Source organism: Miscanthus floridulus, chromosome 1 (genome assembly GCF_019320115.1).
Source record: "Miscanthus floridulus cultivar M001 chromosome 1, ASM1932011v1, whole genome shotgun sequence".
Classification (NCBI taxonomy): Eukaryota; Viridiplantae; Streptophyta; class Magnoliopsida; order Poales; family Poaceae; genus Miscanthus; species Miscanthus floridulus.
Window position 1 is genome coordinate 168,874,662 of NC_089580.1, and position 24,264 is coordinate 168,898,925.

Genomic DNA, 24,264 nt, shown 5'->3' on the forward strand with positions numbered 1-24,264 from the left:
CTACCATGTTTGCCTGGTACGGCAAACGATGGCGCCCACAATACTGTTTATACTCTGACGCGTATGGCAGGCTCTACCGTGTTCATTTGACATGCCTCAATGGTACCATCCTGTAGGTGCATAGGGCATGGTAGGGTATAGTCCTCGGTATTGCGGTTGACTTGAGCACCTTACCTTCTCTACTGCGCCTGCTCCCTTGGCCCACATCGAGCGAGCGTCCCCAGTCAGTCATTCCTAGTCGGTCCCGACCGTGTCGGTTAGGAAAGAGCAATGAGCAAAGGTCCAGCGTATCCTCAGTCGGAGAAGGGGGTCAGAGTTGGACTGCGGTCCTACCTTGGCTAGGCCATCTGGTCAAGGACTAGATCATTGTCTTGGCCTGTCATTATGTATCTAGGCTGGCCCAGGTGCATGCTATCGCTGTGCCGCCTACTGGTCTAGGTTTTCTAGGGAAGCGGGTCCATTGGAGACCTCGGGTTTATGAACCCGATAAATTGTGTGGTCATTATCACCAAAACCCATAATTAAGGCTTGATTACACTTTTAAATACCGTGGGTATAGATGAGGCTCAACTAATGAATCTTTGTTTTGATTGAATTCATTCATCAAACTAGTTTCTAACCTAATCATGCAGTCACTAGAAACCATCATTCAACAAAGATAGAGCTCCACGGTAGAGATCGAGACTAGGTTAGGGTTTCACCTTGATTTACATAGATTGAGGAGGAAAGGAAGAGAATGGCTTCATCCACAAACTTTGGCTGCTACTGGTGATGATGAGGAAGAGCACCAGTAGGCCGTGATAGTGCTGGAGGCGATGGCGTGGCGCTAGATAGAGCGGCGATGGCGGCGGCTACGTGCGTGCGTGCGGGAAAGAAGAGGTGGTGGCGGCTACTGAATAAGGGAGAAGGGAAGTTACCCTAGGGGCCAGGTGAAGTAGAGAGGTTAGACAGGCCCCCACAGTAATTGTTGTTTTTAGGCCAAATTCCAGTTGAAATTCAAAGTGCGGCACTACCGCTCGCTACACGTGGCACTGCCGTAGTGCGGCACTACCGTAGGGCAGGCACAGCATAGCCGCACTCTTTAGTACAACAAATTTAGCTACTAACTAAATACCTATATATATAGGATATAGACACATATCTCAAGCACACTATGATCAGCAACAAATAATCAATACAAACAATGATCATAATGCACTTGTTTCTTATGATAAACATTTTAAGCATAATATTTAAACTTTTGCAATTTCTTTCTCCTATCCATGCTAGTTCATCAATCAATGTGTGCTATAGTTTAAACCACATTATGAGAATCAAGTATATTTAGCTCACTATGCAAAGCATAAAACCTTGACTCATCAAGAGGTTTAGTAAAGATATCAGCTAGTTGCTTTTCGGTGCTCACATGGTGAATTTCGATATCTCCTTCGGCTTCATGGTCTCTCAAGAAATGATGTTGGATTTCTATGTGCTTAGTTCTTGAGTGGCTTTGAGATTGTTGGCTAACTTTATAGCACTTTTGTTGTCACATAAGAGTGGGATTTTAGTGAAGTGACATCCAAAATCTTGAAGGGTTTGCCTAATCTAAAGTAGTTGAGCATAACATGCACTAGCTGCAACATACTCAGCCTCGATGATGGAAAGGGCTACACAATTTTGTTTTTTAGAACTCCAAGACACTAGGGACCATCTAAGGAATTGACTTGTCCCCTAAGTACTTTTTCAATCTACTTTGTAACCGGCATAATCAGAATTTAAATACCCAAGTAGATCAAACCTAGAGTCCTTAGGATACCACAAGTCAAGGTTAGGAGTGTGTACTAAATATCTCAAGATTCTCTTAACGACCACTAAGTAATACTCTTTTGGGTTAGCTTGAAATCTAGCACACACTAAGCATAATATCGGGCCTAGATGCGCATAAATAAACTAGAGAGCCGATCAAGGAGCGATATACCTTAGTATCCATGGCTTTCCCTTCATCATTGAGATCTAGATGTCTATTGGTTGGCATGGGAGTTTTAATAGGCTTGGCATTCACCATGTCAGACTTCTAGAGCATATCATGGGTGTACTTTGTTTGGCTAATAAAAGTTCCATCCTTCACTTGCTTGATTTGAAATCCAAGGAAGAACTTCAATCCACCCATCATGGACATCTCAAATCTCTTGGTCATGATCCTACTAAATTCCTCACAAAAAGAATGATTAGTACTACCAAATATTATGTCATCGACATATATTTGATACACAAATATATCTTTGCCAACTTTGTGAGTGAAAACGGTAGGATTGGCTTTGCCTATTTCAAAGCCGTGTTTAAGCAAGAATTCCTTAAGGCATTCATACTTTGCTCTTGGTGCTTGCTTAAGCCCATAGAGCATCTTTTGGAGTTTGTAGACATGGTTGGGAAACATGTGATCTTCAAAGCGTGGTGGTTGCTCAATATAGACAAGTTCTTGAATAGGGCCATTGAGAAATGCACTCTTCACATCCATTTGATATAGCTTGAAGTTGTGATGAGTGGCATAGGCTAGAAGCATTTGAATTGCTTCAAGTCTTGCCACCGATGCATATGTTTCTTCAAAGTCCAAGCCCTCTACTTGAGTGAAACCTTGACTTGTTCCTTGTCACCACTCCATTCTCATCTTGCTTGTTGTGGAAACCCACTTGGTGCCAATGACATTGGTATTGGGTCGTTCCACCAAAGTTCACACTTGGTTTCTTTCGAAGTTATTGAGCTCTTCTTGCATGGCCATCACCCAATCTGGGTCTCCAAGTGCTTGTTCTACCTTAAGAGGCTCCAAAGAGGAAACAAACGAGTAATATTGACAAAAGTTTGCTAAATGTGAACGAGTTGTTACCCCTTTCGAAGACTTTCAAGGATATTATCAATGGTATGATCCCGTTGTATTGTTTGCCTTAGCCTTGGATGCTCAATGACCTCTTGTTCATCTTCTGGATCTTTATCATCATCTTGCTCAAATATGGGTTGTAGGTTTTGTCCACGAGCTGGGGTCAAATCAGCTGTTGCTGACTGTGTAGGTGCGGCACTGCTGCCCTCAAGTGCGGCACTACCATGTGCAGGAGTTGCAGCAGGTGTTTGCTACAGTGTAGTATCAGGTACGTCAGTGGAAATAGGTGCAGCAGCAACTTGAGGAACCACCACTTCAGTGACTTCATCTTCTTATGGTCTAATATCACCAATAGTCAATTGCTTGATTACTTCACATGGTGGATCCTCCATTTCTACAACACTTGAATCAACTTGCTCCACTTGAGAGCTATTAGATTGATCAAATGTCATGTGTACCGCAATCTCAACTCTCTCGGAGGTTTTGTTGAAGACACGGTAGGCATGCTCATTTGATCCATAACCAAGAAGAACACCTTTATCAACTTTAGGTGCAAACTTAGAGATTTTGGGTTTTTTGTTAAGTATGAAACACTTGCACCCAAATACTATAAAGTAAGACAACTTAGACTTGTTACCAATTAGAAGCTCATATGAAGTTTTCTTCAACTTCTTGTGTTGGTAGAGGCGGTTGATGGCATGACAAGTGGTGTTGATGGCCTCGCACCAAAAGATGTCCGGGGTCTTGTACTTATCTAGTATTGTCCTTGCCATGTCAATGAGTGTATGGATCTTCCTCTCTACTACACCATTTTGTTGAGGGGTGTATGAGTTGAAAACTCATGCTTGATGCCCTCTTCATCAAGAAATTCCTCAACTAGAGTATTCTTGAATTTGGTCCTATTGTCACTTGCACTTTCTTGATGGGAAGACCAAACTCCTTTTGAGTTCTTCTAACAAATATCTTCACCTTTTTTGAACTTGGCACTTGTCATGCAAGAAAAATACCCAAGTAAAATAGGAATAGTCATCAACAATAACAAGACCATATTTGTTGCCTCCGATACTTAGGTAGGCGACCGGTCTAAAGAGATCCATATGTATTAGCTCTAATGGTTGCTTGGTGGTCATGATTCTCTTTGGTGGGTGAGGTACGCCAACTTGCTTTCTGGCTTAACAAGCGTTACAAATCCTATCTTTCTCAAAATGAACATTTATTAGTCCAAGGATGTATTCATCTTTTATAAGTTTGGCCAAGTTCCTCATCCCAACATGGGCTAGTCGGCGATGCCAAAGCCAATCCATGCTAAATTTTGTCACTAAACAAGTCTCAAGCTTAGCTTTACTTTTGTTGAAATCAACTAAGTAAAGCTTATTCTTTAATTGACCCATAAAGACAATAGAGGAATCCTCCCTTCTCAAGACTTCCATTCCCTTATCCGTAAAGAGACAATGATAGCACATCTCACACAATTGAGAAATGGACAACAAATTATAACTCAACGAATCAACATGTAATACATTTATAATTGAATGTTCAAGAGTTATAGCAATTTTACCGAGACCAATCATATCAACCTTTGAATTGTCTCCAAAGACAATATTTTCATTTGAGTGCGTCATCGGTGAATATGATGAGAACATACACCTTTCTCCGGTCATATGATTTATACATCCACTATCAAGCACCCAACTTGATCCACCGGAAGAGTATGCCTACAAAACATGTTTAATTGCTAGATTTAGGTCCCTAATTTAACTTGGGGCCTTGCATGTTAGTCACAAAGATCTTAGGAACCCAAATAGAAGTATTCCTATATATGTTGGTTTCCTTTCCAACGTATTTTGCAACCACTTTTCCACCGTTGTTGTTCTTCAAAACAAAGCATGATGTCAACTTTGTCAAGGTGCATAAATCTTTGGTTGATAGGCATACTTGTTTTTGGTGGCCCACAATGATTCCTTAGGCTTCTAGAAAACCTATTTCTGTTGGTACACCTTCTTCTTGGGCTTAGTTTGATCAGGAGCAGAATTGGTAGCCTTCCCATTTGTGCAGGGCACGGCACTACCGCCCTTCACTACGGCACTGCCGCTGTGTGGCACTGCCACTCTAGGATGTTGCACTGCCATGGTCTATGTAGGCTGATCTGTACCAATTTTGCCCTTCCTTTCAAACTACACACACTCAAAGCCATTCACTATCCTTCTATTTGTCTTGGCTCCTTTTGTGTGGCCGAGCCCATGCCTAATTGAGGGATTCCTTCCTTGCTTAAATTGTGGCCCTTTTGATTCATCATTCTTCTTATCATTGAATTGGGTCACACTCATTCATCCTTTTCCAATGATTTCATTGAGCTTAGCAATCTCCTTTCTCATAGCCTCCACATTTGCAAGGTTAGTGGAATAGGCATTCAAATCAAGATTAAAATATTTTCCATAACCTTTCCTAGTGGAGGAAGTAGAGGTTTCCTTTGCCTTAGAGAGATGTGAGTTGCTATCCCAAAGAATGCCATATTGCATCTCATGTCCTTTGTGCTTTTCATCCAAGTCACAGTACTTTTTCTTGAGAGCTTTATTTGCTTTCTTTGTGATAGCATGGTCCTCTTGCTCTTTGGCCAAGGCCTTGCGCAAGGATTCTACCTCACTTCTCTCTAATACAAGAGCTTCTTTGCTAGCAATGTAGAGAGACTCTTGTTGGATAAGAGTCTCTTCTCTAAATTCTAGCTTGGCTTGGACACTCTCTAGATCCTTCATTAGCTTAGTGATGAATAATTTGGTCTTTCCATCCAAATTTTTAGTTATCATGTTTATTTCTTCATCACTAGATTCATCATCACTAGAGCTATCACTAATATCACTACTACAGATATCACTAGGAGGTGGAGGAGATTTGGCCTTTGATTTGGATTTTACCTTCTCACACTTTGCCATGAGATAAATGTGAGGGGAGTAATAGTCATCATCGAACATGTTGTTGAAGAGCCTTGGTGTAGGGGATGACTTGTGAATGGCAACAGTTGCAATCTTCTCATCCTCTTCAATTGTGCTCTCTGTAGTTGAGTCCAATTCATGCCCAATGTGAGCATCTCCCATGTTCTTCTTGCTCTTCCTCCGATCGGCCTTGTCCTCTTTCTTGTATTTGTTTTCCTTGATCTCATATGGACACTTGGCAATAAAGTGATCGGTGCTACCACAATTGTAGCATGTCCTTTTTTTCTTGTTTGGAAAGTTTCTCTTCACTACCTTGTAGCCTTGCTTCTTTAGCCCCTTGTGAAATCTCTTCATAAAGAGAGCAACATCATCAATCTTCTCATATTAATCATCATCATTTTCATTTTTACTAGAAGATGATGTGGTCTATACTCTTTCTTGAACTTGCTTGCTTGTTTTGGGCTTGCTAGTTGAAGCTTGTTGGTTGAACTTGGACTTGCTTGTAGAGCCTTGCTTGCTTGATTTGTTGGCCTTGGGAGCTACATCTTTGATCTTGATGCCCTCTAGCTTTGCTTGCAACTCTCCAAGTTTCTTCCTCTCATTTGCTTCTTCTCTTTGTACATCAAAGGTCAAGATCCTCCCAAGTACATCATTTGGTGTGAAGTACTCAAACTTTTTCTTGTCTCTAATTAGAGTGACTACGGTCTCATTTCTAGGTGAATAAGCTTCCAACATAATCTTGACAACTTTGTGATCATCTAGCTCATCACAACAATAGCCTATAATCTTGTCCACTATTGTCATCAATCTATCAAACATCTCTTTTGGCCCCTCTTCATCTAAGATTACAAATCAGTTGAGCTTTGACATCAATAAATCAATCCTTGCCTTTCTCACTTTGTCAACCCCTTCATGTGCTAGGTGTAAAGTGTCCTATATTTGCTGGCAACATCAACTCCAATCACTCTATTGTACCCATCACCATCCAAGACACTAAGCAACATACTTGTGTCTTAACCATTGAGGTGAATGATTCTCATCTCTTCTAGTGTTGGGTTCTTGGGATCAACCAGAGACTCAAATCCATTGCAAACAATCTTCCAAATGTCGAGGTGAAGACCTATAAGATAGTCTCTCATCAAGTGCTTTCACTTAGCAAAGTTAGTCCCATTAAAATAAGGTAACTTGCCTGCGGGCACATTGATGAAAGACCTACAATCATAGTTAGTCATAGAAATAGAAGAGTAGTTAAAGGATACGGCGGTATATTTATTGTTGTTGGCATTGCCCTTTCCTTTCTTTTCCTTCTTGTTCCCCTTCAACACTTGGTATGACTCATCATCATCTCCATCTTCGGAACTACTTGATATGCTTGATGATGCACTTATTGCCTTCTCTTCTTTCTTCTTTTTCCTAACTTTACTTCTTTTTCTTTTTCTTCTTGCTTCTCTCTTGAGCCTTCTTTCTTCTTTTCTTTGCTTCTTCTCCTCTAATCATTGCTCCTCCTTCTCTCTTGTTTTTCTTTTTAGCTTTCTTGCCTCCTACCTTCTTCTCTCATTATCATTGAGAGCTCTTTCGGCATTGGTAGCCTCAAGATGTGGTAGTGTGGTGTTGCTTGCTGTCGATGTGCTCAGCTCTGATACCACTTATAGGATCTCTGGTTGATCTAGAGGTGGTGAATAGGCTATAGGTATGATAGTCATAGATCGAGAGCTAGAAGTAGTAGGAACACCACTGAAAGGTCCTAATGGCTAGAGGGGGGTGAATAGTCTAATAAAAAATTTCTACAACAACACTTAACAAAAGGTTAGACAATTATGAGGCGAAGCAAGTGTTGCGCTAGCCTACTCAAAATGCAAGCCACCTACCACAATTCTAGTTTAGATAGAGTCGATTCACACAAGAGGTATGAAACTACCCTATGTTAGTGTGCTCTCAAAGGCTAACTAAAGAGCCACACCAACCAAGCAAGCAAGCTCTTACAATTAGTTACACTAAAGAGCTTGCCAACTAGTTTGCGATAATATAAAGAGAGTGATCAAGATAGTTATACCACCGTATAGAGGAGTGAACCAATCAATCACAAGGATGAATAACAATGAAGACCAATCACCTCAGAATCAAAGGATGAACATAATGATTTTTATCGAGGTTCACTTGCTTGCCAGCAAGCTACTCCTTGTTGTGGCGATTCACTCACTTGGAGGTTCATGCACTAATTGGCTTCACACGCCAAACCCTCAATAGGGTGCTGCACAACCAACACAAGATGAGGATCACACAAGCCACGAGCAATTCACTAGAGTACCTTTTGGCGCTCCACCGGGGAAAGGTCATGAACCCCTCACAATCACCACAATCAGAGCCGGAGACAATCACCACCCTCCGCTCAATGATCCTCGCTGCTCCAAGCCGTCTAGGTGGCGGCAACCACTAAGAGTAACAAGCAAAATCCACAGCGAAACACGAACACCAAGTCCCTCTAGATGCAATCACTCAAGCAATGCACTTGGATTCACTCCCAATCTCACTATGATGATGAATCAATGATGGAGATGAGTGGGAGGACTTTGGCTTAGCTCATAAGGTTGCTATGTCAATGAAAATGGCCAAAGATATGAGCCACAGCTGGCCATGGGGCTTAAATAGAAGCCCCCATGAAATAGAGCCGTTGTACCCCTTCACTGGGCACAGTGCGCTCTGACCGGACACTCTGGTCAAACTGACCGGACCCTAGACTCAGCATCCGGTCCACTGATGGACGCCACGTGTCACTAGCTTTAAACACTGTTTGTCAGATTTCAACGGCTATGAAGCTGACCGGACGCTCCGGCAAAACTGACCGGACGCTGGAGCCTCAGCGTCCGGTCGAGTACAATAAGGGTCAAAAACTAGTTTTCCTCGACCGGACACGTCCGGTCCACCTCGACCGGACATAGCCCAGCGTTCGGTGGTAAACCCTAGCCACTGTACCACCAGTCAGTGTGACCAGACATAGGCAGTCAGCATCCGGTGCTTTTGGATCCAGCGTCCGGTCACTTGACTGACGCTGGCATCTCCTCCATTCTTCTTCACCCTTGCTCAAGTGTGCTAACCACCAAGTGTATCACCTTGTGCACATGTGTTAGCATATTTTCACAAACATTTTCAAGGGTGTTAGCACTCCACTAGATCCTAAATGCATATGCAATGAGTTAGAGCATCTAGTGGCACTTTGATAACCGTATTCCGATATGAGTTTCACCCCTCTTAATAGTACGGCTATCAAACCTAAATGTGATCACACTCTCTAAGTGTCTTGATCACCAAAACAAAATAGCTCCTACATATTATACCTTTGCCTTGAGCTTTTTGTTTTTCTCTTTCTAGCCCTTGATCATCGCCATGCCATAACCATTGTCATGTTATGATCTTTATTAGCTTCTCCACTTGAGGTGTGCTACCTATCTCATGATCACTTGATAAACTAGGTTAGCACTTAGGGTTTCATCAATTCACCAAAACCAAACTAGAGCTTTCAATCTCCCCCTTTTTGGTAATTGATGACAACCCTTACACAAAGATATGAATTGAAATTCAATTGAATCCATGTTGCTTGCCCAAGCATTTTTACCATGTGTAAAAGGATATGGACAAGTTTCATGAACCCCAAATGGTAGCAATTGCTCTCCCTACATATGTGCTAAGAGTTTGGATTGAAGCTTGCACATATGCATAGATAGGAAATATAGGAGTCAATGTCTACCACATGATGCTAAGGTATAAAAGATGGACCTTTGAAGCATGATACCAATCGGAGTGCACCAATATACCATCCTTAGCACCATGGTTAGCTCAATACCATTTGGAAACATACTTTAGAAAGATACCACTTGTAAAGGCTTACTTGAAAACATGAAAATTATCTAGTGATGTCATTTCATCATTCAATCTTGCAACTAACATTCATCACACAAGCATGGATGTTTAAATTTAATACTTATGCCATGCAAGCAAACATGTGAAATGCACATTCAAATGCACCATACAAGTTCATGAGCTTGCTCCCCCTACTTGTGTGTTTAAAATTTTAATTGATCCCTTTCCTTTTTCATATCTCTCCCCCTATGTCATATGTCAAGATATCTTTATGTTTCTTTCCCTTTTTCACTATCTTTGTTTCTCTCCTCTTTGTTTCTCCCCCCTTATCTTTGTTTTTCTCCCCCTTTGTCATCAATGACCATAAAGGTTCTAAATATAGATAGTATTACTTGTAGGGTCGAGATTATCAATGTCAATCAATGGGGTGAGGATCATTTTCCCAAATTTGGTCTAGTCTAGATCATTTACCAAAGATATTCAACTTGGTTTGATCCAAGGACAAGCTTCTTCACACCTCCAAATGAGGGTTATCTTATACCATGTTGAGTTAAACACTTATAGCTCATTTTCTAGATTAAACACTAGGTTTACAAGCCCATAAACATGTCATATGCTATCACTAGATCAAATCAAGCATAGAAGCAATAGTGATACCATATAAACATCAAATTCATTTGATTTTCATGAATGAGCTTAATAAAATAGAACCGTTTGAAGGTCCTAATTAGATTGAAAATATGACTAGATGCACTAAACATGTCCTTAGTAAGGATGTGTGTCATGCCAATCAACTTTTACCTTGGATTGCTCGAAGGAGAGGCATGTCATATTAGTGAGGGGTGCATCAACACATATTTGAGAAATCCAATATGTTTAATTCATTCCTTAGCTTGCAAAACCTTTTCTCATCCAATGGCTTGGTGAATATGTCGGCAAGTTGATCTTCGGTGCCTACACTCTCAATGCAAATGTCCCCTTTTTGTTGGTGATCTCTTATGAAATGATGGCGGACATCAATGTACTTTGTTCTTGTATGTTGTACCGGATTGTTGGTTAGCTTGATTGCACTCTCATTGTCACAAAGCAATGGCACTTTCTTGAACTTGATTCCAAAGTCACTCAAAGTGGCCTTCATCCAAAATATTTGTGCACAACAACTACCGGTAGATATGTATTTGGCTTCGGTAGTTGATAATGCAACACTATTTTGCTTCTTTGATGACCATGAAACAAGTGATCTTCCCAACAATTAACATATGCCCAAGGTGCTCTTCCTTTCAACCTTGCATCCCGCATAATCCAAGTCAGAGTAACCAACTAGCTCAAACTTTGCTCCTTTGGGATACCACAAACCAACATTTGGTGTATGCTTCAAGTACCTTAATATCCTCTTTGTAGCCTTCAAATGACTTTCTCTTGGTGAGGCTTGAAATCTTGCACACATGCATACACTAAACATGACATCCAGCCTTAATGCGGTCACATAGAGTAGGCTTCCAATCACAGACCGATACAACTTTTGATCTACCATATTTCCACTTACATCACTATTCAAGTTGCCATTGGTTCCCATTGGTGTGCTAATGACTTTGCTATCAATCATTCCAAACTTTTTGATCATGTCCTTGATGTACTTGCCTTGACTCACAAATGTACCATTCTTCAATTGCTTAATTTGAAGACCAAGGAAGCAACTTAATTCTCCAATCATGGATATTTCAAACTCATTAGCCATCATCTTTCCAAACTCATCACAAAATTCTTGATTGGTTGATCCAAATATGATGTCATCTACCTAGATTTGTAAGACAAATAGATCCTTTTCAATCTTCTTGATGAAAAGAGTGGTGTCAACTTTCCCTATTGTGAACCCTTTAGAGAGGAGGAAGTCCCTCAATCTCTCATACCATGCTCTAGGTGCTTGCTTTAAGCCATATAATGCCTTCTTCAACTTGTACACATGGTTGGGCTTCTTATCATCTTTAAAACCAGGAGGTTGCTCAACATATACTTCTTCATTGATATAACCATTGAGAAATGCACTCTTAACATCCATTTGATAGAGCTTGATGTTGTGGGCACAAGCATAGGCTAGCAAGATTCTAATTGCTTCCAATCTAGCAACCGGGGCATATGTTTCTCCAAAGTCAAGACCTTCAACTTGTGTATAGCCTTGTGCTACCAATCTTGCTATGCTCCTTACTACTATCCCATCTTGATCTTGCTTGTTGAAAGGATCAAGATGCCCAAGAGGGGGGTGAATTGGGCTAATTCTAAATTTTCTTGCAATAATCAAATCCTATGGATAGCCCAATTAACCCCTTGTGCCTAGAAAAGTGTTTCTATCAAATTAATGCATAAAAGACTTGCAACCTATGTTCCAAACTTACTCTAGCATGGCAATTCTATGAATGTAAAGACAAGTATTGAATTGCTCAAAGTAAATACTTAAAGTAAATGCTCAAAGTAAATGGAGAGAGGAACGTGGCGATGTTTTGCCAAGGTATCGGAGAGTCGCCACTCCCCACTAGTCCTCGTTGGAGCACCCGCGCAAGGGTGTAGCTCCCCCTTGATCCGCGTAAGGATCAAGTGCTCTCTACGGGTTGATTCTTCGACACTCCGTCGCGGCGAATCACCCAAAGCCGCTCACAACTTGAGTTGGGTCACCCACAAGCTCCGCCAGGTGAACACCAAGCTCCCAATCACCACCAAGCCATCTAGGTGATGGCGATCACCAAGAGTAACAAGCACGAACTCTCACTTGACCACGCGAAGCCTAATGAGAAGATGGAATCACACTTGTCTACTCTTGATTCACTAATGAGGTTTCACTCTTGGATTCTCAAATCACTAACACCTCACTAGGACCTTGCTCTTCTTGGCACTCACAAACGTGTTTCTCAGCTGTTGAAATGAGCAAAAGTAACTCCACACATGAGTGGAGCTTCTATTTATAAGGCAGTCTGAAAAACGAACTGTTATGAGCTTCTGTGGGGTGACCGGACGCTCCGATCGTGTTGACCGGACGCTCCGGTCAGTTCAACCCGCGAACTAGTAAAAATGTATTAATCGGACACTGGCAGGGTCCGGTCAGCACTGACCGGACGCGTTCGGTCGCATAAAACCCTTACTAGACCCTTACTGGACTCGACCGGACGCTGAACCCTCAGGGTCCAGTCAGCACTGACCGGACGTGTCTGGTCATAGATTCCCTTCTCTAGAACCTTACTAGAGTCGACCGGACGCTGCCTTTCAACGTCCGGTCACATGACCCCTTCAGCGTCCAGTCGCACCAAACGTAGACAGCTGATCAAATGAACTGACCGAACCCTGCGGCCAGCGTCCGGTCGCACCGGGGCCAGCGTCTAGTCAGCATTTGACCCTCCATTCACTTCCAACTCTCAATCATATGTGAGTGAAGTTTGCTCCAAAGGATCTTAGGCATTCATAGGAGCTACCTAGAGCTAGTTTCAACAAGTGTGCACCACACCTAACTCACTAGGCTTAACTAGGTCAAGCTGCCCATTCATACCCCCCTTAATAGTACGGCTAAAGGAAAAACAAACTCCTAAACTACTCTAAGTGTCTCTCCAACTCCAATCGACACTTAGAACTAGTCATCCTTAACCTTGTCGTCCATCCTTTAAAAACTGAAACGATTTCCATTGTAGGGGCATGACAACTTTGATTGCCTGATTGATCTCCATTACCATGACCTAACTTAATTGCATCTGCAAAACACATGTTAGTCATAGTAATCTTGTATTGCCATTAATCACCGAAACCCAACTAGGGGCCTAGATGCTTTCAATCTCCCCCTTTTTGGTGATTGATGACAATACCACCTCGAGTATATAAAAGAGTGAGGTTTTTGATGGGCTCAGTTCATATAAGCTTTTGTCGATAAGAACAAAAGTGTTAGTCAAGCTTATATGACCCAAGCCAACACAGTGTACTCAAAGAATATGAATTAAGCATGAGTACGAGTAACAAAGCTCATTTGCATTGGAGTAAAACTGCGAAAGCAAAGGCAAATGAGCATGACACAAGTGATATGACACATAAATAATGTAAAGTAGAGAGCACACATGTCATATATCACAATCACATAGATAGCACTGTCACATAGATATAATAATATGCATGAAAGTAATCACACGAATGCATAAGTAAGTGTATCTCACAAATAAAACTCCAAATGTAAGTGTATCTCACAAATAAAACTCCAAATGTATATAATACGCTAATACTATATAACTAGCTCCCCCTAGATCACGCTCCCCCTGAGTCTACATACTCAAACCCTCTCCCCCTTTGGTGTCAAACACCAAAACCTAAGGGTCAGCCGACGGGGCTGCAGCGGATGAGTAGGGCACTGAAGTATGTGGGGCAAGCTGGAACTAGGCACCATCATCATCTGACCTTGAGCTCTGAACTAACTGACCCTCTATGGCAGGAAGTGTCACTAAAGCGGTCTGGGTCTAAGCTGGGACATGTGCTGCCTGTGAAGCTGCTGGTACATCTGTAGGATCTGATGATGCGACTGAGCTAGGAAGCCTCTGAGCAGTCACTGTGACTGGGGCTACTGTAGAAGGACTGGCAGCATGCATATGAGGTGGTGTGGGCATACCGGTCAGCTCGCTGAAAGATGCTCCAAGACTCTTGGAGACTAACGTATCATGCACAAATAGTGAGGGTGACTGCTCTGGTGAGAAACTCGTGTGATATGGAGTGAACTACAGGGCAACCACCGATGAGGACAACCACTGGGACACCTAAACTGTAGGTGAAGCAAACTGAGCTGGAGGCTGTCCCTGACTATGAAGCCTGCTGGGCTGTATAGCTGGAGTCATCATGGTGGAGGAAGGCTGAGCAAGCCAGGGCAAAGACTGTGGTAGTGGGGCTCCAAGTGCTATCATGACATGCTGCATGAAGCCCATAAGCTGCTGCTACATAAGTATCTGCTGGTGATGCATCTGCTACTGCTGATGCTGGAGAAGCTGCTGCTGCCTCTAGAACTCGTCTTGATGAGCTTGGAACTGTGCGAAGTTAGCAGCGGTCTCCTGTGCCTATCGTGCCTGGTCCTGCTGCATCCGCTCAAGGATAGCTATCAATGCGGGGTCCATCTATAGTGCTGGTGGAGCTAAGCTGGAACTACTGGCCTCTGCATCATATCTGTGTGGAGGCATCTAAGGAATCGGCAGATAGTCATCATCTGAGCTATCACTAGACTCGGTCATCTCCTGCTATGCCTCAAGCTGCTCTTCCTCTATAGCGGTGATGCCTCTAATGATCTCATCCTGCTGAGCTACTGACTCGGGAACATCTGGACGATGGCTGGGCCGAGCTGGTGCCTATGGAGTGATGTGCCTAATCCTTTGTGCCATGTTGTATGCTAGAAACTCTATGGTGGCAGCCCTGTACTCGGCAACTAACTCAGGAGTCCTGACCTGCACACTCTTGAGCATAAAAAATGTGACCCAATGTGCATAAGGAAGCTGTCGGCGACCCTTGAAACCCTCAGCAATAGTATCCTCCATCTCTAATAGAAGGAGGTCCCAAATGTCAAATACGATCTGCTGCATCAGGGCATTAAGAAGCCAGAGCTATAAGTGAGTTAGGCCCTCCCTGTATCCCAACCTAGGAAGTAGTGTCCTCCTGATAATGGCCTCTAGCACTCTCGCTGTAGGAGTCAAGTCACTGGGGTTCCTGCTCGACCCCTCACCAAAAGGGCTCCTTGAAGCAATGTCGCACTAAATCTATAGGGGGCACCAACCCTCCATGAGGACGCTTGGGAGGCTCCTGCTGTCCATAGCATACCTCATGCAGCTTGGCAGGCTGATCCTGTAGCTGCAGTATCTCCCGGGCCCTAGAGCTCCTCACCCGGTAATCTCTATCGTTGAATGCAAAATGAATGAAGTTGTGATGCGGATCAATGTAGAGTGAAGCATAGAACTACCGAACCCAAGATGGTACATATACTTCTGTCCGGCCAATCAGATCTGCAAGCCCCGGTAAATATGACAAGTAGCTGCTGCCACAATAGACTCCAAACTGCAGACCCTCTGTGATCTAAACACTGCCCCACTGTTGATATAGGCATTGTAGAAGTTCTCCTAGAGCAGTGTATAGAACCCCTCAGCTGCTCTCTCATCCCTCCTCGGAGGGAACCATACGTTGAACTCAACAAAGCACAGCTAGCGAACCTGCCTGGCTGTAGCGGCCCTCAAGTTGAGGTGTACCACTAGAGACAGACCCTGTGGTCTAGGCAGAGGGCGTGACCCCTACGCTGTGTAGCTAGCCTTGGTGGAACTGTAGCATTGGTATGACCTGAGCGGCGTAGCTGGGGTGCCGGCTTGGTCTCCTTGATCTGCTGACTCTCCTGAGTCTCCTGGGCTGGCTGAGGCTCTACTAGTGGGGGTTGCTGTTGTGCCTCCTGCTGGGACTCCCCCTGACGCTAAGGCTCCTCAATGACTAGATGACGTCCTACCATCATGACAGTCCTAGGTGGACTACCATGAAGCCGCTCAATCTCCCTCAGTCTATCCTACGCATCTGGTGCCAGCTGATCTGCTATGATGATTCCACTTCGGGCATCGCCTCTCTTGGCATGCTCTGCGGCCTCTGCAATAGTTGCTGCTCTCACTGTCTCTACGTCAAGATACTTGCGCTTCTTGGATGTCACCTACTTGGTTGACTTGCCCTTCAATCCTGTAGGCTGGCAAGGCGGGAGCCTCCGATCATCATCACCTGGACCACCACCAACATTCTTGGTGCAAGCCATCTGATCTGACAAGAAGGTGAACTACCGCTAATAAAGATCAACAGACAAACTGACACTCTCGAGGCTTGGCCTTAATCCTTACTCGTGAGCTTGGCTCCGAGTTGACTGCCAACTGCCATAAGAACCACAACGGCACCGACTCGCTGCACGATAGAATAGATAGATATACGAATAAATACAATGTATCTACTAGATGCGAAAACCTAGGAAGCAAGCAATGTAGGTACGAAATTGAGACGACGGGCAAGCTACCTGACGATCCAGCGATCCGAGAAAAGAAAAGACGTCGCGCGGGGAACCTCGGAACCGACTAGAGTTAGGGATCGTGAACCGCTTCGAAGAATTCAGCGGCCCTGAATGATTTAGGTCAGTGCATTGAACTTTGAACTAGATCATGTGTGAAGAAATTTAAGGAAGAACAGATTGGCACTTACCAATCGAAAGGGGGAAGCTAGGGCAAAGCAACTGCCCTTGGTGGCAAAGAGGCCAACGGCGGCACTTGAATCGGTCTTAGACCCCCTCGGTCTTGACTCAGGACTGCAGCGAAGCAGGGGCAAACACGGGCAAGGGTAGGTGCGGTGGCGACTTCGGCTACGAGCTCAGCTCCGGCAGCATGGTGGCGAGCGTGGCTGGAGCAAGGAGTACGGCAAGGAGGTTGCGGCGGCGCGGCGAGCTTGGGCACGGGAGCGGCGCTGCTGGCACAGCACGGTAGGATTTGGTGGCGCTAGGGGCTAACTAGATTAGGTCAAGGAGAAAAGAACCCGAAGGCACGGTTATATGAGGGTCCCAAATGCGACAGAGAAGGAAACGGAAAAGAGTCCTGAAATCGCGCGAGATCCACTGACCGGACGCTCTGGTGGTAGCGACCGGACGCTACCTCCCAGCGTCCGGTTGATTCCAGAGAGGTCCAAATCCTCTGGAATTGGGACCGGACGCGTCCGATGGTCCATGACCGGACGTAGGCAGGGTCCGGTCAGTACAACCTATTCTTCCTTCGATCGACCAGACGCTAGATCCCCTCCTGACCGGACGCACAAACGCAGCGTCCAGTCACTCCTTCGGCAGCAGTTCACCTCCTGTGAACTGATCGGACGCTGGACAGCAGCGTCCGGTGCAGCGTCCGGTGCACCTTTTCCAGCAAATCTTCAAAGTTCCTTCACGCTGCCTGTTCCCAATCAAGTCCCAACTTGACTAAGACTCAAGTAAACACCAATTAGGACTGATATGAGTGACCTCTCTCAAACCCTCATATTTTTCAAAATATTTTGCCTTAGGCTATAATTCTTTTTAAGAAAATAGGCAACAAGAGGGCAAATGGAACAAAATAATAAAACAACATTCATGCATATGCAATACTTGTAAGTAAATCTAGTTGCTTGTCAAGTTTGATCCAAGGTTAAGCTTCTTCACACGCTTTTCAGCGGTTATCTTAACCATATTAGACAAGCCCTATATGCATTGCCACAAATTTAAACAAGTTGTATATTACAATGAATGTAAGGGACAACACAAGCTCAATTTTTAGCGAAGTTGCTAAAATCAAGTACATTGAGCTCATTCCACAATCTACAAAATGTAGCCTCATCTAGCGGTTTAGTAAAGATATCCGCTAATTGATCTTCAGATCTTACACCTTCTAGTGATATATCATTTTTAGCAACGTGATCTCTTAGAAAGTGATGGCGGATATCTATGTGCTTGGTGCGAGAGTGTTAAACCGGATTATTTGCAAGTTTTACCGCACTTTCATTGTCGCACAAAAGAGGTACCTTTTCTAGAACAATACCATAGTCTAGCAAAGTTTGTTTCATGTATAATATTTGTGCACAACAAGCACCCGTGGCAATGTATTCCGCTTCGGCGGTGGACAAAGCCACACTATTTTGTTTCTTGGAGGACCAAGACACAAGTGATCTACCAAGCAAATGGCACCCTCCGGATGTGCTCTTTCTATCAACTTTGCATCCGACGTAATCCAAATCGGAATAGCCAATTAATTCAAATAAAGCTCCTTTGGGATACCAAAGGCCAATGCTTGGTGTATGCTTAAGATACCTAAGGATTCTTTTTATGGCAATTAAATGTGTTTCCTTAGGACTAGCTTGAAATCAAGCACACATACACACACTAAACATGATGTCAGGCCTAGATGTGGTTAAATATAACAAGCTACCAATCATAGAACGGTAGAGAGTTTGATCAACCAGGTTACCTCCCTCATCTAGGTCGAGATGTCCATTGGTAGGCATTGGTGTCTTGATTGGCTTACATTCATCCATCTTGAATCTCTTGAGAAGATCTTTTGTGTATTTCTCTTGAGAGATGAAGATGCCTTCTTTCATTTGCTTGACTTGAAAACCAAGAAAGAATGTAAGCTCACTAATCATTGATATCTCGAACTCCTTCAATATCAATTCACCAAATTCTTTGCATGAGTCTTCATTTGATGATCCAAAGATGATATCATCAACATATACTTGATAAATGAAGATATGCCTATCAAGCTTCTTGGTGAATAGTGTGGTGTCGACCTTCCCAATAGTGAAACCCTTTTCAATAAGGAAGTCCCAAAGGCACTTATACCAAGCTCTTGGGGCTTGCTTAAGCCCATATAGTGCCTTGGACAACCTATAAACATGATTAGGATATCTAGGGTCTTCAAACCTAGGAGATTGATCAACATAGACTAGTTCATTAATAAAGCCATTTAAAAATGCACTTTTCACATCCATTTGATATAGTTTCATTTCATGATGTGATGCATATGCAAGAAGGATACGGATGGCTTCTAATCTTGCAACCGGTGAAAAGGTCTCTCCAAAATCTAAACCTTCAACTTGAAAGAACCCCTTTGCTACTAGTCTAGCCTTATTCCTCACAACAACACCTTGATCATCTTGCTTATTGCGGAACACCCACTTTGTTCCAATGACTCTTGCACCTTTTGGTCGCTCTTCAAGAGTTCAAACTTCATTGCAAGTGAAGTTGTTCAACTCTTCATGCATGGCATTGATCCAATCCAGATCTTTAAGAGCTTCTTCTACTTTGGTAGGCTTATAGCAAGAGACAAAAGAGTGATGAGTAATAAATGAAATGAGTTTTTGAGATCGAGTCATTACACCCTTTGATGGACTTCCTATGATGAGATCTTATGGATGATCTTGTAGGAGAGGTGTATTTCTTTTATTGACCACTTGAGGAAGAGGTTGTGGAGCATCAACATCTTGTGCTTGTACCACCATTTGCTCGTGGGAGATATGAGTATCTTTATTTTCTACTCTCCCATCTTTTTCACTATCTTGTGGTACACTTGATGAAGAAGGTTGGTTAATGACTTGTACGTCATCTTCATCATGTTTTGGTTTGATGTCTCCAACTAGAATATTCTTCATAGCCTCTCTCAACAGTTCATCACCTACATTACCAAGATTCTCATGTGCTCCTTGGGAGCCGTTAGATTCATCAAATTCCACATCATATGTTTCTTCAACCAAGCTAGTGGTATGATTAAATACTCTATATGCTTTGGACTTCAATGAGTAACCAACAAGAAAACCTATATCACAACATCTTTGAAACTTCCCTAGGTGTTGCCGCTTCTTGTAGATGTAGCATTTGCAACCAAACACCCTAAAGAATGAGACGTCCGGTTTCTTCCCATTGAGCAACTCATAAGGTGTCTTGCCAAGGAGCTTTTGAAGGAATAGGCGGATGGATGCATAACATGCGGTGTTGATTGCTTCCGCCCATAGAGCTTCGGGGGTGTTGTACTCATCTAGCATTGTCCTTGCAAGAGTGATCAAAGTCCGGTTCTTCCTCTCAACTACACTATTTTATTGAGGAGTATAAGTAGCGAAGACTTCATGTTTGATTCCAACTTTATCACAATAAGCTTCTATGTTTGTGTTGTCAAACTCTTTGCTGTTGTCACTTCTTATCTTCTTGAGCTTCACTTCAAATTCATTTTGAGCTCTCTTGGCAAACTTCTTGAAGCACGAGGCAACTTCGGATTTGTCATGAAGGAAGAACACCCATGTGTACCTTGAATAGTCATCCACAATCACAAGACAATAGAGATTTCCTTCCAAACTCTTGTATGTTGTTGGTCCAAATAAATCCATGTGTAGGAGTTCTAGCACTCTTGTGGTTGACATGAAAGCTTTGGTTGGATGAGTATTTGCAACTTGCTTGCCGGCTTGACATGCACTACAAAGCTTGTCCTTTTCAAACTTCACATCCTTCAACCCTCTCACCAAATCATTCATCATAAGCTTCTTGAGTGAGCTTATCCCAACATGAGCAAGTCTGCTATGCCATAGCCACCCAAGAGTTGTTTTGGTGAATAGGCAAGTCTTCAAATTTGCATCTTCGGAGGTGAAGTCAACTAGATATAAGTTGTTGTATCTAAATCCAATGAATATCACTTGATTGTCATCTACCTTGGATACAACAACCTCCTTCTTGGTGAACAAGCATTGGAAGCCAAGATCACACAATTGCCCAACGGATAGCAAGTTGAAGCTCAATGAAGCAACATATAGCACATTGGAGATGGAATGATCATTTGATATTGCCACTTTGCCCAATCCTTTAACCTTGCCCTTTGAGTTATCTCCAAATGTTATTTTCTCTTGCCCATCTACCTCTTCATCAAGTGAGGTGAACATACGAGGATCACCGGTCATATGTTGAGTGCAACCACTATCAATAACCCAATGACTTCCACCGGTCTTGTAGTTCACCTACACACATGAGATTCAAACTTTAGGAATCCAAACTTGTTGAGAACCCTTCACCTTCTCAACAAGTGACTTAGCCACCCAAATCTTCTTAGGTCTACTCTTGTTGGGGGTCCTAAGAACATGACTTTCATTTTTCCACTTGAATCTTTTCTAAGCATGTAGTGAGCATTGAAAGCAAAGGGTCTAGCATGCTTGGGCAAGGGTTGTGGCGGTGGAGTTTGACACTCATGAGTAAAGTGGCCTTCTTGTCCACACTCAAAACATCTCTTTGGCTTTGGCTTTGGCTTTGATTGTTGTTGTTGAGCTTGAGCCTTCTTCTTTTCTACACTTGCCACATATCCAATGCCACTTCTATCCATCTTCATGATGGTGTTCATGAGTAGCTCACTTTGGAGATGCTTGCCTCTAGCAAACTTGCTCAATCCCACCTTGAGATGCTCTGTCACAGAACCGCCCAATTTATACAAGATCAAGTACGGTTGTCCCCGCTAACACGTTGACACACCCATACTTTCACTCATATAAACCCGGTAGTCTGCCGAGTGTCCCGAAAGACCTCGGTAAATCAACGTCACAACCAAGATCGCGTGATTAAGCAAATACACATCACATACATCGGGTTGCAGCAGAAATGATATTACAAAGGGGTTAACAAATGATAGTACAAGTTTGGGTTTCAAAACCACTTAGTGAAAACAACATAGCTTTCAAATGATTACATTAATATAAGTTCCAAATATATTGCTAGCATAGTGACATCATCCGACAAAAGCATATAGATAAGAAGTAAGTATAGAATCACCGAGCCCACCGGTGGTTAGCCACCATCATCAACAGGTCGAGAACATCACCTGCAACAAGGTGGGATAAACCCTGAGTACTCGAATGTACTCAGCCAGACTTACCCGTCGGAAACCAAAACAAATGACACCAAGGATCATGCAAGGCTTTCTTTAGTGGGCTAGCTGACTTGTTTGCGAAAAGCATAAGCTATCATGAAGAAACCATTTTAAGTACTTTGCATCATCTTTATTATGGCCTATCCATCTAGGTAAGCACCTGTACTATAGCAATCACTTGATTAACCAATAACATCCAGTTACCAATTTAGATTTAGCATATCCCATACCATCCAGATAACCATCATTGTTCCATAATAATTACTACGATGCAGTAACTCGAGTCAAGTGCTCACTATCCAGGAGCGATGGCGATTCGAATCGATTCCTAACCAGCTGGTGATTTATTCCTCACTCACCTGCTAAAGTGAGATATTGATCACCGAGTCAACTTTCCAGGTATCTCGAGTTTGCCAGGAACCACATGTACCCGGGGGCCGACCGACTGCACTTTGGCCTTATCATCCCGCCCTCGTGTCCTACCACACCTGCTCCGGCACAGTGCGTTGCGGGCAATCTACTCGGCCCGAAAAATCTCCCAGCTTCGCGGTCGGAAGGTACTTTATCCGGCCAGCTAAATGTAAGGCATGCGTTCAATCATGACTCGAGGCCCAACAACGGTCGGTCCTTAATCGACACAGACGGAAACTAACAGCACCCCAGAACCCTGTCTGGTTGCCTCCAACTTTTTCCGTCCGGTCTCCAATTATCCATCACACATGGTTAATTCCAGGATATCATTCTTTCCATAGCTAAATTCTTCCAGTAACCACCTATAATGTAGGTGACCAGATATCACCGATCGCTACCGGTCTAAGCAAGGCTAAGCAGTTATTCGATCCTGACCTGACAGGGTAAAAAGGTAATAAGGTAGGCAAGGATAGTAATAAATGCATCAACGATTTCAATCAACTCCTACAACTTAATGCAACAATATATAACTCATATATAGAAAGAATTGCTTTTATAAATTAGGAGACTTATAATGCTCCGGGGCTTGCCTGGGATCCGCCACAAGTTAGTTCAGTTAGCTTGCACCGTCCTGGTGACATCACAGGTCCTAACACTTGCTTAGTCCTTCCATCTTCGGGATAGATCCTCCATACACCGTCTTCGGGTTTGGCTCCAACATCATATTCTTCACGTGGTTCATCTAGCGCACCTAGATGAGATGCAATATGCAAGTGTATGAATATGAAGAATAGTACCATGAGATGCATCACAAAATAGCAAGCAAGGACAAGCATAGTTTACACTCACACTTAAGTACTTTGCGATGCTTAACTTAACCATCACACAATCTATCATGCTAAGATGGCAAAGAAGACGACAACACCAAGCATGACACAAGTTTTCCCAAGATCTCATGTGCTCTAACTCAGTCATCACTCAAGGCATAAGTCACACTTAACAATATACAAGCAAACACTATAATTGGAATCTGCCAATTTCTGGACATGCAAACAGCAGCTACAAGATTTAGCTATAACTGGAGTTACACAAATCCAAATGACTTGCAAGAAGACATTATGGAAATATTATGAAATGGTCTACAATTCATATTTAAACCTATCAGCATGATTCCAAAGTTAACCAGGTTAAACAGGCACATTTATCAAAGCTGGTCCAGCAATTCCAGAAAGCTACAATTTCTGAAGACCAACTTAGAACAGTCATAACTCACAAACTACTTGGCCACATGCCATGAAAATTTAACACAATCTAGTTAGGTGAGTTATCTACAACTTTCTTATTATCATCATAAGATGATTCTACAGTTAGAAGGGTCAATTAATCCAATAATTGCATCTCTGTCCAAAACATAGACAGAAACTGACATGCCACTTTAAACAGCTATAAATGGAGTTATACATATCCAATAAATGTGGTTCTAGACTTTTTAGAAATCTTATCAAATTCTAAACAACTTTTTTGTAAACACCTAAAGCAAATTCTACTATTAAGAAGGCCCCACAATACCAACAAGGTAACCCTGTCAGAGTTTGGGCAGAAACAACCACTGATATTTAAGCAAGTATAACTCAAGATCTGCTTAACCAAAAATCATGATATTTAGCTTTTTAAAAAGCTTAATAAAAGTACTACAACTCATGTATTATCACAAAGTCATGATTCATAACCTAACTAGGCCAATTAATTTAATCTTGCAGGCCTATTCAGAATAAGGGTAAGG